The sequence below is a fragment of the Moschus berezovskii genome, chromosome 10 (assembly GCF_049115385.1).
Source record: "Moschus berezovskii isolate FMDL1 chromosome 10, NW_MosBer_1.0, whole genome shotgun sequence".
NCBI classification, from domain to species: domain Eukaryota; kingdom Metazoa; phylum Chordata; class Mammalia; order Artiodactyla; family Moschidae; genus Moschus; species Moschus berezovskii.
Genome location: NC_142469.1, coordinates 48,697,945 through 48,712,306, shown reverse-complemented (window position 1 = coordinate 48,712,306; position 14,362 = coordinate 48,697,945). Strand labels below are relative to the sequence as shown.

The 14,362-nt window shown below is 39.7% G+C and overlaps 1 pseudogene; it reads left to right on the top strand.

The window, feature by feature from the left end:
• Nucleotides 1–13,673: 13,673 nt before the first annotated feature.
• LOC129561351 (U2 spliceosomal RNA) lies at nucleotides 13,674–13,821 on the top strand (annotated as a pseudogene).
• The last annotated feature ends 541 nt before the right edge of the window (nucleotides 13,822–14,362 follow it).

Here is a 14,362-nt window from a genome sequence, read left to right as displayed (position 1 = left end):
CCACCTGACAGCAATTAAGCCCGAGTGCTGCAGCTACTAAACCTGTATGCTCCAGAGCCTCTGTGCTACAACCAGAGTCCTCACGCTACAATGAAAGATCCAAGGGACTCACAAAGACCCTGTGTGCCTACAGCTAAGACCCAACACAGCCTGATAAACAGATAGATGCTGGGTTTAAAAAAAAAAGAAAGTAAAGAAACACGCAAGAATGTCCATTCACATCACTTATGTAAACATTGTATTGGAGGTCCTAGCCAGTGAAATAATGCAAGAAAAAATGAAATAAAAGGTATCGAGATTGGAAAGGAAAAAAATAACTGCTTTTACTCACAGATGATATGAACCATCTTTGTAAAAATCCTAAGAGATTGCATCAGAAATGTGAAATACTTATGGATACACTTAACAAAAACATGCAAGACATGTAAACTGAAATTTCAAAACACTTTTATGAGAAATTAAGGATGACCTAAACAAATGGAGGTACGACTTTCCATGTTCGTGGATTGGAAGATGCAATACCATTGAGATATCCATTCTCCCCAAATCAATCTATAGCTTCAGAGCAATCTCAAGTAAAACTGCAGAAGACTTTTGTAGAAACTGACAAGCTAAATTTAAAATTTGTATGGAAATACAAAGAACATAGAATAGCCAAACAATTTCGAAAAAGAACAAATTTGAAGGAGATCAGTCCTTCATTGGAAGGACTGATGCTAAACCTGAAACTCCAATACTTTGGCCACCTCATGTGAAGAGTTGACTCACTGGAAAAGACTCTGATGCTGGGAGGGATTGGGGGCAGGAGGAGAAGGGGACGACAAAGAATGAGATGGCTGGATGACATCACTGACTCGATGGACATGAGGTTGAGTGAACTCTGGGAGTTGGTGATGGACAGGGAGGCTGGGCATGCTGTGATTCACAGGGTCCCAAAGAGTTGGACACAACTGAGCGACCGAACTGAACTGAATTACCTGATTTCAAGAATTACTGTAAAGTTATAGTAATCAAGATAGTGTGATATTGCACAGGGATAAGCATATAAATCAGGAGTCAGCAAACTTTTTCTATAAAGGCCCAAATAATTTGTTCGTAATTTGTAATTTGTTTCAACTCTGCCTTTGTAGCATGAAAATAGTCGTAGACGATATTCAAAGAAATGAGTAGGTTTGACTGAGTTCCTTGCAAAACTTTATTTACAAACCAGGGAATAGGACAGGTTTGGCCTTTGGGCCATCGTTTGTTGATCCCTGACATAGAGCAATGGGACAGAAACAGGCCCATAGATATACAGTCTACTGACTTTCAGCAAAGATGCCAATCTATCTAAATAGAGAAAGGACAATCTCATCGATGAAAGGTGTTAGAACAATTAGACAATCATATACTTCATACCAAACACAAAAATACCCAAAAGGAATCATAGACCAAAATATAAGAGCTACAACTATAAAATACCTAGAAAACATAGGATAAATCTCTGTATCTTCGGGTTAGGCAAAGATTACTTATGTATGACACAAAAGCACTAGCCGTAAAAAAAAAAAAAAAGTGGACTTTATCAAAATTAACCTCTATGCCAAACTTGGAAAGAATACAGTGCTGAATATGTGTAAGCTGCACTGATGGATTCAAACTTGCTCCCAGAGGTGAAGGTGGCCTCAGAGATCAAATGGTTTTTCTATATTTCAGTTTTTTAATTTGCAAAAGGAAAGTTGATGGCATATACCTGAGTAAAATCTCCATTCAGGCCCCCATACAAACAATGTGAAACCAAGGGGAGCTCCTCTGCATCACGTAGAGAGACCTATTTGATTCGCCTCAAGAGAAATGAGTTAACATAAGGACCCACACGGCCAGGAACTGGAATTGAAAATCCTAGAAAGCAAAAAACTTCTGAGAGAGGGACCCTCTTGACACCTCTGTTCTCTGCAATTCTCTGACTTCCTCTTTTTTATAGGCTGGCTCCCTCATGCTTTTATGTTCTTTCACAGACATTGTTTGCCTGACCCAGGCCCTACCTTATGTAGTATCCCTTCACCCTCAGATCCACTGCTAACTGGTGTTCTCAGTTTTTGCTTCCCATTTTCTAGAGAAATACACTGACTGGCTCTATTCATCTTGATGTCAGGTCATGCTGGCCAGCCTATGGCTTTGCTCCCTACCCTGGTCCCATCAGCTGTGGCAAGGGTGGGGATAAAAGCATCACAGTGACATAGAGGGGCTTACTGTCCGGATGGAGTCCATGAAACTTCTTCCAGGAGTATACATAAGTGAGAGACTAATCTGTCCAGAACTGCCATTATTTCTGCCAGTCAGGTAATGATGCCAACTTCATAAAGGAGTATTTCAGAGGAGGATGGAAGGTCCTAAGTCATTGGCAGAGCAAGTACTGGGTTTCTAAATTCAGTATTTGCATAATATGACTGTGATGGTTCATTTTATGTGTCATCTTGAAGGGGCTGTGGGGTGCCTAGATATTTGGTTAAACATTATTTTCAGTGTATCTATAAAAGCATTTCCAGATGAGATTAGCATTTGAACTGATGAGCTCAGTAAAGCAGATGGCCCTGCCCAGTGTGGGTGGGCCTCATCCAACCCATTTGGGCCTGAAGAGAATAAAAGGGAGAGTCAGAGAGAATTCACTCTCTCTTTCTTTGTGCCGGACCATCAGTCTCCTGACTCCAGACCCAGACTAGAACTACAGCAACGGGCCTCCTGGGTCTCAAGCTTGCATAATTTGTCGCACCTCGGCCTCCATAGCTGTGTAAACCAACACCTCACAGCACCTCTGTGCACACGCACACACAAAACCTTCCTATCGGTTTGATTCTATTTCTCCAAAGAATTCCAACTAATACAATGACTCAAATGTACAAAGATCAAACCAACGGGAACAAGAGCAAGTGAAAGCATATTTCACTCCAGACTCAGTGATTCTTCATACAGAGCTATATGGCGTTCGGTTCTGCTGACACATCTTACTTTATCCTCTCATCTACAAGATGGTAAACAAGAAACTGGAGACATCTGAATGAGCTACATATTCACCCCCATTTCTCTCATCATCACAAGTCCATCCCGTCAACTCCCCACAGCATAAAATCCTTAGAACACTTCATGCTGCTCAGTTCAAACAGAACCTCATGAACTGTATGTCAAATATAGCCTCGTTTTCTTTCCTCTGTTTACTTCATTTACTATTATTTTTGTCTTTCTCATTGTGCAAAGTCAACTTCATATTTGGGTAAATTAATCTTAAGTCTAATAATTCTTCCTTTAGGAGAATGCTTCTCTTTGACATTTACTAGCATGATGAAAATTTCCAAATGTGCCCTAAACCACTAATATTTACTTCTTGCTACAAACGATCTCAGACTTTTTTCTCTCATTAAGCACCTAAGGTGATCCCTCTTTCCTGCCAAAATTATTCCTGTGGTTTTCTGTTTAGGCCATTGCTGGGAGAGGCAGTTACTGGGAGAGGCAGTGTCATAAGGAAATAGTTGATCTTGAGAACTTGGTTACTTAGAGTAAGTAGATAGCGTGATTCCAGAGAAACTTCCTTGCATTACTCAGCAAGGAAGTAATCAGCTGTTACAACTTGTACATCTGTACCTCTTTTCTCCAGAATGTCCTTTTCCATCATTCTAGGCTCACAACTGGACTTCAGTTCATGGCACTGCTCTTCAAACTTGAAAGTGCTTCCCTGGGGTGTTTCCCAATAGATCACTTTTCCCTGTGGGAACTATTAATGGTTTTTCTTTCCAGCTAAGTTTTGATAACTGGATAAAAGCAGTGTCAGTGGAATCATGGAATGTTTCTTTCAAAAGCTCTGAGGAGACACACAGTCTTTTAAAGCAGTCAACCATTTTCTTTTTCTTTTTTTTTAACGTCTGTTCATATCTGCTTTGAATGTGAACTTGTTCTATAATGTATAAAGTAAGAAACAGCAAAGAGTAATTCTTTGCTCTTACCAAACTAATGTGGTCAGTGCCCTCACAGGAGTATGAAACCATACACTCTGTCACTCTAAACTCATTTTCTGGTAGAGTCTAGCTAGAACACTAATGACATTTAATACATTATAGCTCACCTGGTCACTGTCAGGATCACCACTACTTCTGAAATGGCTATAAAATCAAGGTTTATCTAATGTATCAGATGCTCTCCACAGATACTCATATCCCACTGCTTATATTAGCTGCTGCTGCTGCTGCTAAGTCACTTCAGTCGTGTCCGACTCTGTGTGACCCCATAGACGGAAGCCCATCAGGCTCCCCCTTCCCTGGGATTCTCTAGGCAAGAACACTGGAGTGGGTTGCCATTTCCTTCTCCAATGTGTGAAAGTGAAAAGTGAAAGTGAAGTCGCTCAGTCGTGTCCGACCCTTAGCGACCCCATGGACTGCAGCCTACCAGGCTCCTCCATCCATGGGATTTTCCAGGCAAGAGTACTGGAGTGGCTTGCCATTGCCTTCTCCGCTTATATTAGCTATTAGTTCCTAAATATGATCCAGACGTGGTTGGTGGTATTTAACAAAACCTGTTAATCATTTTCTGTTTCTCAATGCCATTCTTTATCCCAGGGTAATCTCTTTCCCATCAAAGAAAGCACAGGGCAGTTCCTAGAGATTATCAGGTCTACTGTCCCCATCTTACAGGGATGCTATAGAGGGCTGGAGGAAGCTTGATATTGGATAATCAAGTATGATAAATATATGTGCAGAGACTTACCATTTTCTTCTATCTAATCCTCACAAAAATCCCACAAAGTAGGTAGGACAGTTGTTATGATCATCTGTGTTAGTTACAGCAAAGGCCAACTTACTGTAACAGAAAGACCATCAAGACAGTGCCTCGGAAAGCAAAGAAATGTATTTCTCATTCAAGTAACAGTGTTGAGGTGAATAATGCAGTGCTACCACACTACTTCACACAGTCACTGAGAGAGTCTGGTTCCTTCCATCCTTCCTTCCGCCATGCCCTCAGGCATTTTTATGGCCAGAGCCGAGTAGTCAAAGATCCACCCCTGACAGAAAGGGGGTGACTGCACAAATCTGGGCTCAGTGCAACATACTCACATCCCTTTCACTCACAGGCCGTTGGAAAAAATGTGGCCCCCTTGGCTGCCAGGAGGCCAGGAAATGTAGGATAATGTGCCACAAAGAAGAGAATGGATTTTAGTAGGTGACTAACAATTTCCACCAACCCATTCTCATTATACAGATGAGGAAATTGAAGCTCAAAGACTAATACAGATGCAACTTCTGCTCCTAATACAGAATTAAGTCATGAAGCAGTTTCACTTGCAAATTATATATAATTTCAAATGACAGTTATACCTCCCCCCAAAAAATGAGCATGGCTAATGTAATAGTCAGGGTTCTCCAAAGAAACAGAATCAATAAGATGGTATATACAGAGAGAGATTTATAGAAATTCAGATCACTATAACAAGGAACTAGAAATTAGATAAAGGAACCAATCAAAATTAGGCAACTCAATCGCTGAGATAAAAACCAAGCTAAAGGCAATGGCTATCAGACTAAATAATGCAGAATGAATAAATGATCTGGAAGATAAAATAATGGAAACTGTCCAATCAGAACAGCAGACAGAAGGACAAATTTTTTTAAATGCCTGCAACATTATTGGATAATACAAAGCATGCCAACCTATGCATAATAGAAATTCCAGAAGAAGAAAGAGAAAAAGGAACTGAGAATGTATTTGATAAAATTATGGCTAAAAGCATCCCAAATCTAAAAGGAATGAAACAGATTTTTCAGGGACTGGAAGCACAGAGCGTCCCAAACAAGATGAACCCAAAACAGATCCAAACTGAGACATATCAAAATTAAAATGGCAAAAATTAGAGAGAGGATTCTAAAGGCAGCAAGAGAGTCAGTTACAAGGGAACCCCAATAAGGCTATCAACTGACTTCCCTACAGAAGCTTTGCAGGCCAGAAAGGAGTGGCAAGATATACTCAAAGTCCCCAAAGAGAAATTTATTTTAAGGAATTGGCTCTCCACATGTGAGAGAGAGCCACATGTAGGAGAGGGTAGGCTGGCAGGCTGGAGACCCAGGGAAGAGCTGATGCTGCACTTCATCTCCATAGGCTGTCAGTGGGCAGAATTCCTTCTTTCTCAGGGGAGGTCAGTCTCCGTGGTAATAGGCCTGCAGCTGATTGGATGAGGCTCACCCATGTTATGAATGGCAATCTACCTGACTCAGAGCCCACTGATTTAAATATTAATCTGATCCTTCAGAATACCCTCCCAGCAACATCCAGAATATTTGACCAACTACTTGGGTATCATGGCCTTGTCAAGCTGACACATAAAATCCACCATCACATTTAACTCTACAACCCCTCAAAATCTCTTTTACCCCCCTGATTACATGAAATGCACCCAGTATCTAACTGAAACTGTGCCAGGAACTTCAACATCTCTGATTATCAGTTTACTCCTGAGCGTCAACAAAGGAAAGGATATCATCCTTTCCCTCACATTGAGAGGATAGCAGGAAGTACTGATACATGCAACTATGTGAAGCTTTAATCAATTCTGAGCTCTACCCACAGACCACTCACTCTTTTCTTCCGGGGCCTACAGACTTAACTATTAAAAAAAGAAGGGCGCGGAGAAAGGGAAGTAAGAAGGGGAAGGGTCACTGAGCACCCATTTGCTGTACCCGTCATCTTTCAAATGTTCCCTGAAGAGCGCTGCATGTCAGCCAGCATTATTCTCATCAAAAATCTACTGTTTTGTACTGTATTCGATGCTGTATCCAGCTAAGGGATGAACATCAGCTAAAGCAGACTTCCAATTAGAGTGTTTGAAAGCATTAGCTATCAGGTGTTTCTCCAGCCGAACAAACAAGGATGATTTGAAAAATCAACATCAATCATTTCTAGCCATTTCCTAAAAAATTCTTTTCCATCTGTACATCCCATAGTATTCTGGAAAGTGTGTGCTCTGTTCTGACAGCAGAATACTAGAAACTTTATCCACTTCACATACTATAATGAGTATGACAAGACTGTCAGCATGGGGCTGGGCCCTCCTCCTGACCTGGCTTGGTTCACTGCCCCTCCATCCCCAAATATCCTTGGCTCTCCTTCCATCATCGTTACTTTCTTTGTAATCATCAAACTGATTTCCAAAGTGTATAAATCTGTTTTTTCAAAGTATCTTACTACTTATGATAAAAGATAAGCATTCACATCACCCTTTTCCTAACAATTCTAATAGAATTTCATAATTGGAATACAGAGTTTAACCCTTTCACCACCTTGTAGCAGACTGGTTTGAACAAGCCCTGAGATACAGAATGTCCCACAAAGCAGCCCCAGTCCCTCTCCACACCACGCTGACTGATAAAAGTGTCCGATAATTAGTTGGTAAGACCCAGGTGGCACAATGGTAAAGAATCCGTCTGCAACACAGGGGACGTGGGTTTGATCCTTGGGTCAGAAAGATCCCATGGAGAAAGAAATGGCTACCCTCTACAGTATTCTTACATGGAAAAGCCCATGGCCAGAGGAACCTGGCAGGCTACAGTCCATGGGGTCACAAAAGAATCGGGCCCGACTTGGAGACTAAACAACAACAAAACCGTAAGACAGTTTATCCTTCCAGTTAATCATCTTTCTAACATGGAGTAGAACACTTTTTTCAAGATTTACTAAATACCTAGACTTTATTATTAGCATGCCCAAAATACTATAAAATCTATGCATCTAAAAATGACAACAAAGTTGTGTGTATAAGGCCAAGTTATCTAAGTGAGTCTTACTGACTTGATTTTGGCATATTCATAAGGGTGGCAAATGGTTTGAAAGTTAAGAAGAAAAAGCATACAGTCAAAAGTCTCCTTTTACCTCTATCATCCACCCATCCAATTCTTCCCACTTCCTTCTCAGAGGGCCACTGTTATTGATATCTGTTTCTTGCGTATACTTCTAGGCAGCCTTTATGCAAACATACACAAATATGTATTCTGCCCTCCTTTTGGACAGTTGGAAGCCACCATGCACACTGTTCTGTAGGGTTTTTTTTCTAATTATGTATGTCAAAGATCTATCTATATCAGAACATAAAGAGTTGTTTTGCTTTTTGCTTCTTATAGCTAAACAATATTCCACGGTATGGATGTATGGATATGTCATTACAGATTTAGCCAGTCCCTTATTGGCGAATATGCAATCATTTCCTTTTGCACTGTTATAAGACGTACAGTAACTAACATTGTAAGGACTTCATTTTGCATACACCCAGGTATGTCTATAAGCTAAATTCTTTAAAATGAATTGCTCTGTTAAAAGATGTGCACTTTAAATTTTGACAGTTACTGCCAAATTGCCCTCCACAGATGTTGTACCAATTTATATTCCACCAACAATATAGTGTTTGCCAACCCAATGTTTTACCCAGTATCTGGAAATTAGCCTATCTGATATGTGAAAAAAGGTATGCAATAAGTATAATTTGTGTATCTCCTATTGTGGATAATGTGGAACATTTCTTTACAGATATTGGACAACTCTTTGTATTTCCTTCTCTGTGGATTCTAGTCACAGCATTTCAGCACCTTTCTACTGGGTGGTTGTTTATTTTTCTTATTAATTTGTAGAAATCAATATGTTAAGGAGGTTATCCCATTATCTGTGACATGTGTTGGGAACATTTTTTCTGCTTATTGTGTGTCTTACGAATGAGCTGATAGTTTTTCTGCAAAAATGTTAATATAGTTGAATCTGTCATTTTAAAATAGTTTTACATAGTTAGGAAGAATTTGCTCTGTTTTGAGGTGTTAAAATACTTTTCCCATGTTCTTTTCTATATCATTATTGTTCATTCTTTAGGATTTAAATCTTTGATCTTTTTAAAGAAAAGTTATGGATACCTATTTATTGTCTTCCAGATGGCTACCCTGTTGTACCAAACACTTATGAAGATTGTATCCCTTTGGTCACATTTATTAAATTGTTTCGGCATAGAACAGAGGCAGAGAAACTATAACCTGTGGTCCCAATCTGGCCCGCAGCCTGTTTCTGTAAACAGTGTCTGCAGTCATTCATCTCTGTACTGTCTGTGGCTACTTTTGCACTACGAGGCAGATGAGTGGAAGCAACAGAAGCTACATGGCCTGCAAAGCCTAAAAGATGTAACTTTCTGACCCTTGCCAACTCTTGATATAGAAGGAGAAGAGGAGGATGGAAAAAGGAGAAAGCAAAGATATTCTGAACACAAATAGTATTTTCTGGGCATCAACTGTGCAGAGGAAAAATATTCATTAGGAGAAAAAAAATTGAAATGAGATTGTGAGTTTATTTTCCTCTTTTATAGTCTTCTCCCTTGGTAGAAGCTGAAGCTGGTACAGTCTGCTTCATAAAGACCCACAAATCTCTCATCATTTTTCTACCAGGCAAGGCCAAAAGTCCCTACAGAGGTTCCAAGTCTTGTGCCCGCTCACAAATTTAATGAGGTGTGGATGATCTCGGGGGACTCTGTGGAATGTGGAAAGCTGGGACGTTTTTTGAACACATCTCTTTGGGATGTTATGTACTACCACCTTTCAAATCTCCTTCTTTCTTTTAGGACTAACAAGAACACCTCTAAACTGGCTTTTATTATTACTTTTTAAAAATGTGTCGTATAGGACCCAAAGGATTTGTTTCACCAGAAAACAGTGTTTTTTCCTTCCAAATATTAAACAAAGGAATTTCTAGTTTGGTGTCTCAGTGGGTTACACTGGTGTTTTTATGCTCCAGCTGATTCCCTCCTGTTCTTAGACACAGTGGTTTTTCACAAGTTACTTACTAATCTCCTTAGGCCCTTTACAACCATCCTGAGCATGCTTCACCCTCTTCTCTAGCACCTATGAAGTACCAGTTATTAAAAATCGGACTGACTTGCATGAGAAGTTCAAGAGGAAACAAAGTTTCTTTTATTCATGAGCTATAATTATGATGATAAACTCTAAAATGCTTCAGAAATATTTATTTTATACTATTTTTTCAGTTTTATGTCTGATTATACATTGAAAAATTTAAAAAGAAGATGAAGAGTGTCCATACATTATTATTAGAAATAAGCATTATATATGAAGAATATTTATATTTTCAAAGCACCTTTACATACATCATTCTATTTTATTCTCAGAATAATCAAAAAGGTATGAATATGTCCATTTCATAGCTAAGGAAACTGAGTCATGGGTAATTTATTATTTAAAAAAATTTATTTATTTATTTTTTTACCATGCCCAGAGGCATGTAGGATCTTGGTTTGGTAACCAGTGATGGAACCCATGCCTGCTGCAATGGAAGCACAGAGTCCTAACCGCTGGACCACCAGGGAAGTCCCTGTTTATTTTACACATATAGTTAAAACATTCACAATACTCCACATTCAAAAGGAACATAAGGGTTTACAGTGAACAACTCCCCTTCACCTCTAATACCTGTCTCTCTTCCTGGAGGCAGTTGCCCTTCCCTGTTTCTTATATATTCTTCTGGAGATATCGTATGCTGATGCTGAACCTGGTTCTGTTTCATTTAATCAGTTCTGAACCTAGTTCTTCCTCATTTCATGATATATTCTGGAGATATTTCATATGAGTATATAGCAAACTTCTTTCTTATGGTTTCATAGTATTTGATTGTATAATGTATTTGAAACTGTAAATGGCAACCCACTCCAGTACTCTTGCCTGGAGAATCCCACGGACAGAGGAGCCTGGTAGGCTACAGTCCACGGGGTCGCAAAGAGTCGGACACGACTGAGCAACTTCACTCACTACAGTGATGCACTTTTTAGGTTGCTTTTGATCTTTGCTACTTTTTATTTTTAGCTGAGCCACATGGCTTGGGGTATCATAGTTCCTTGATCAGGAATTAAACTTGGACCACAGGTGAAAGCCCACAATCCTAACCACTAAGTCACCAGAGAACTCCCTCCATCTTTGCCTTTAATGAGTAACCTTATGCATGTGTCATGTACATGTGTGCAAATGTATCTATTGGAGAATTTCTATGTTGGAATTGTTGGATCAGAGTATTCAGTTCAGTTCAGTTCAGTCGCTCAGTCGTGTCCGACTCTCCACGACCCCGTGAGTCACAGCACGCCAGGCCTCCCTGTCCATCACCAACTCCCGGAGTTCACTCAAACTCATGTCCACAGAGTCGGTGATGCCATCCAGCCACCTCATTCTCGGTCGTCCCCTTCTCCTCCCGCCCCCAACCTTTCCCAGCATCAGAGTCTTTTCCAGTGAGTCAACTCATCACATGAGGTGGCCAAAGTATTGCAATTTCAGCTTTAGAATCAGTCCTTCCAATGAACACCCAGGACTGATCTCCTTTAGAATGGACTGGTTGGATCTCCTTGCAGTCCAAGGGACTCTCAAGAGTCTTCTCCAACACCACAGTTCAAAAGCATCAATTCTTCAGGGATCAGCAGAATACATAGACTTAAAAATTTGAGAAGTATTGTGACATTTTCCTTCATCAGATAGCCAAGGCTCTTCACTTAGCCAAGACTGAAGAGCTAATTTTTAATGGATATGGAGTTAAAACAAATGCTTCCTAATCAGAAAATAGGAGCCATGATGAATGGTACATCTGGGGGAACACTAACATCTTGTCAAATATAATCAATTTGGGGCAACTGCAAGAGAAGAGGAAGATTCGCCTTTTTGGCCTACTCCATCCTTTCTGTTGCCCTCTGGGAACTTGTTCCCTGAATTGGAGGGCTAAGTGATGAACCGACCTCAGCAAGCCCAGATGGGTTTACCTCCTGTCATCCTGGGCCAGTCAGTCTCATAGACAATTGAGATGTTGGCTTGTACCAAAAAGTTGAAGAAATTAAAGCACTTTACCTCAAAAAATAGAAGGCTAGGAAGAAATAGGGAATGAGCTTTAAAAGGCCTTCAAAGATACTGCTCTTCTGCAAGATGACCCCTCAAGAACAGGTTTTCTTTGTAAGTCACTGTCCGTGGTGCTGACAACATCCTTGTGGGCTGAGGAGGGGTTGCTTTTCCTATTCCTGGGGCACTAAAGTGTCTTAAACAAACCCTCCTGGGAAATTCTGGGCAGGAGAGAAAGGCAATCAAAGGAAACCAGAGAAGTAAAAAGGATAAGAGCTAGTTAGGTAGACTGTGAGGTAGGTGGAGAAGGAAGAGGGATTGGTATATGATTGGATATTGTTTACAAATCATAATGATGGGGAGTGGGAGGAACATATGCACATTGCCTTGGCATTCCATTATTGTATGCATATATTTCCTGAGGACTTGAAGAATCAAGTGAGGTTATAGAAAATACCTTAGAGAAAATTATCATGTGGAATTTTTGAGTGAACAATTTTAGAAATAAGATGGATTACCACCTGCCTGAGCTGATTTAACTATAATCCTGCCAAGAGTGGGAATAGACTGGATAACCTCCCGAGAACCTCACAATATTTGAAGTTACAACTTCAATGAAAACATTCATCCTATTCTTGCTCTTTATCTCTGTCTGAGCTTCAGGGAAGCCTGGATTTAAACTAAAGTAACATCACAAGCTATACTGATTTTGTTTTATCTATAGTCATTTGCCTTCAAGTGTTGTTTTAATACACACGAGAAGTTAATAACTCTCTCAACCTGTCAGTTCTTTCCTCAGCAGCATAAAAGTATATATAACACAGAACATGAATTCAATAAATCCAACCCATTCCTTATTGCTGCACTGAAATTGAACAATTTTTCCTTCACATGATTAAGTCTACAAAATATTTATGTTTTAGTACAAAGAGAAACTCTTGGATTTATATTAAGTGTAAAAATGTGATTTTTTTTACATTTCTATCCTTGTTTTTGTTTTCATTTGAAATGCTAAATTTTCTGGTTGGAAAAAATATTTAATATTGGAAATTAGGCCAGAAACCCCATAAATGCTAAAATTTATTTTTCAATATTTTAATGGCCTCACTGGCAATGCAGTTGGCTTTGTGTGCTTGGCTGTGATTATAATCATTGCCACTATAGGGACACACTAGTTTCAAACTGAGCTTAGGGAGCTCTTGGGCGTGAGCAGTCAAAGTAACATCCAGAAAGAGTCCCCAAGGGCCCCTACTAGTGTATCTGTCTCCACACAGGGTGAGATTTCCCCATAGGCCACCAAGAAAAGAAGCTGTTTTCCCCAAGGGTTATCTAATCCTACCTGTGGGCATTGACTCTTCTAACCCTTCTCATATTCCAAGTTTAGAGACTGCCCTCAAGTTCCACATCAAATTTCTCTATTCCAAGGCTGTGACTCAGCTTCAACCTAAAATCCACCTGAGAAAAAACACTGAAGGGAAAGAGGATCATCCTTTCTTCTGGATTGGTTCTCAACATTTTATTTTCCTCATACGCAGTTAACAAAACTATCATCTCTTATTACACTGTGGTGATTCTTTGTCAAAGTGTGGATGGGCAGGGCAGAAGGGTTGTCCTTTTCTGCTTCACCCAGAAATACTTATCAAATGGAGGGTGGGGAGGGTGACAAACGCTATAGAAAAATCAACTCACTCATACATAAATTCAACAAGCTGGCTGTATTTTCTGACCAAATCTAATAAGTACCTGTCATCTTTCTTGAGTTTTCTTTGTAGTCAATTACATAATCTATAAATTATCCATATCGCTTCTCAGCCTTTTGGCTAAGATCAAGGGTAGTATCTGTTCTTATCAGTTTAATCTATAAATTATCCAAATCTGCTGTTTTGAGGTTCCATATTGTGTACTGCATGTACTATTATCATGATTATCATCAGAAACAACAACAAATACATACTGAGTGTTTACCAGGGAAAAGACATAGAACTGACCAATATAGAGATCTAAAGAATGAATGAGGCAGAACCTTCATCCTCTCAAAAGCGTAATAATTGGGACATGGTTTGTCTTCTTCTTTCACCCCTATATGTTGGCAGGATGCATGATCCTGGATGAGCCACTTAGTCACAATTTTCCATTCTCCACTTTTTTCCCCTTGTTTTGAACAAATGTCCAATGCACAGTCTATGGTCTGAGTCGTGAGCATCAGATATTAGAAGTAAATGGAAAAGGAAAAGCAGAGCAGGGGAACAGCTATAGCTCACTCTGCTATTCTCTCCATTTGGCAGGGCTTCCAGACTCCCCCATAAAGCAGAGATTATCATGCCCACAAAAGACTCTGAAATCTTTCCCAGAAACCAATTGCCAGACTGGGAATTCTGAAGAACATAACAAATGAATAACACATTATTTTCTTCTCTAAGAGCAAAAGATTATAAAAAGTAATAAAAGAAAATACAGTCATGAAATTTGGATTAAGGAGACAGTCATAG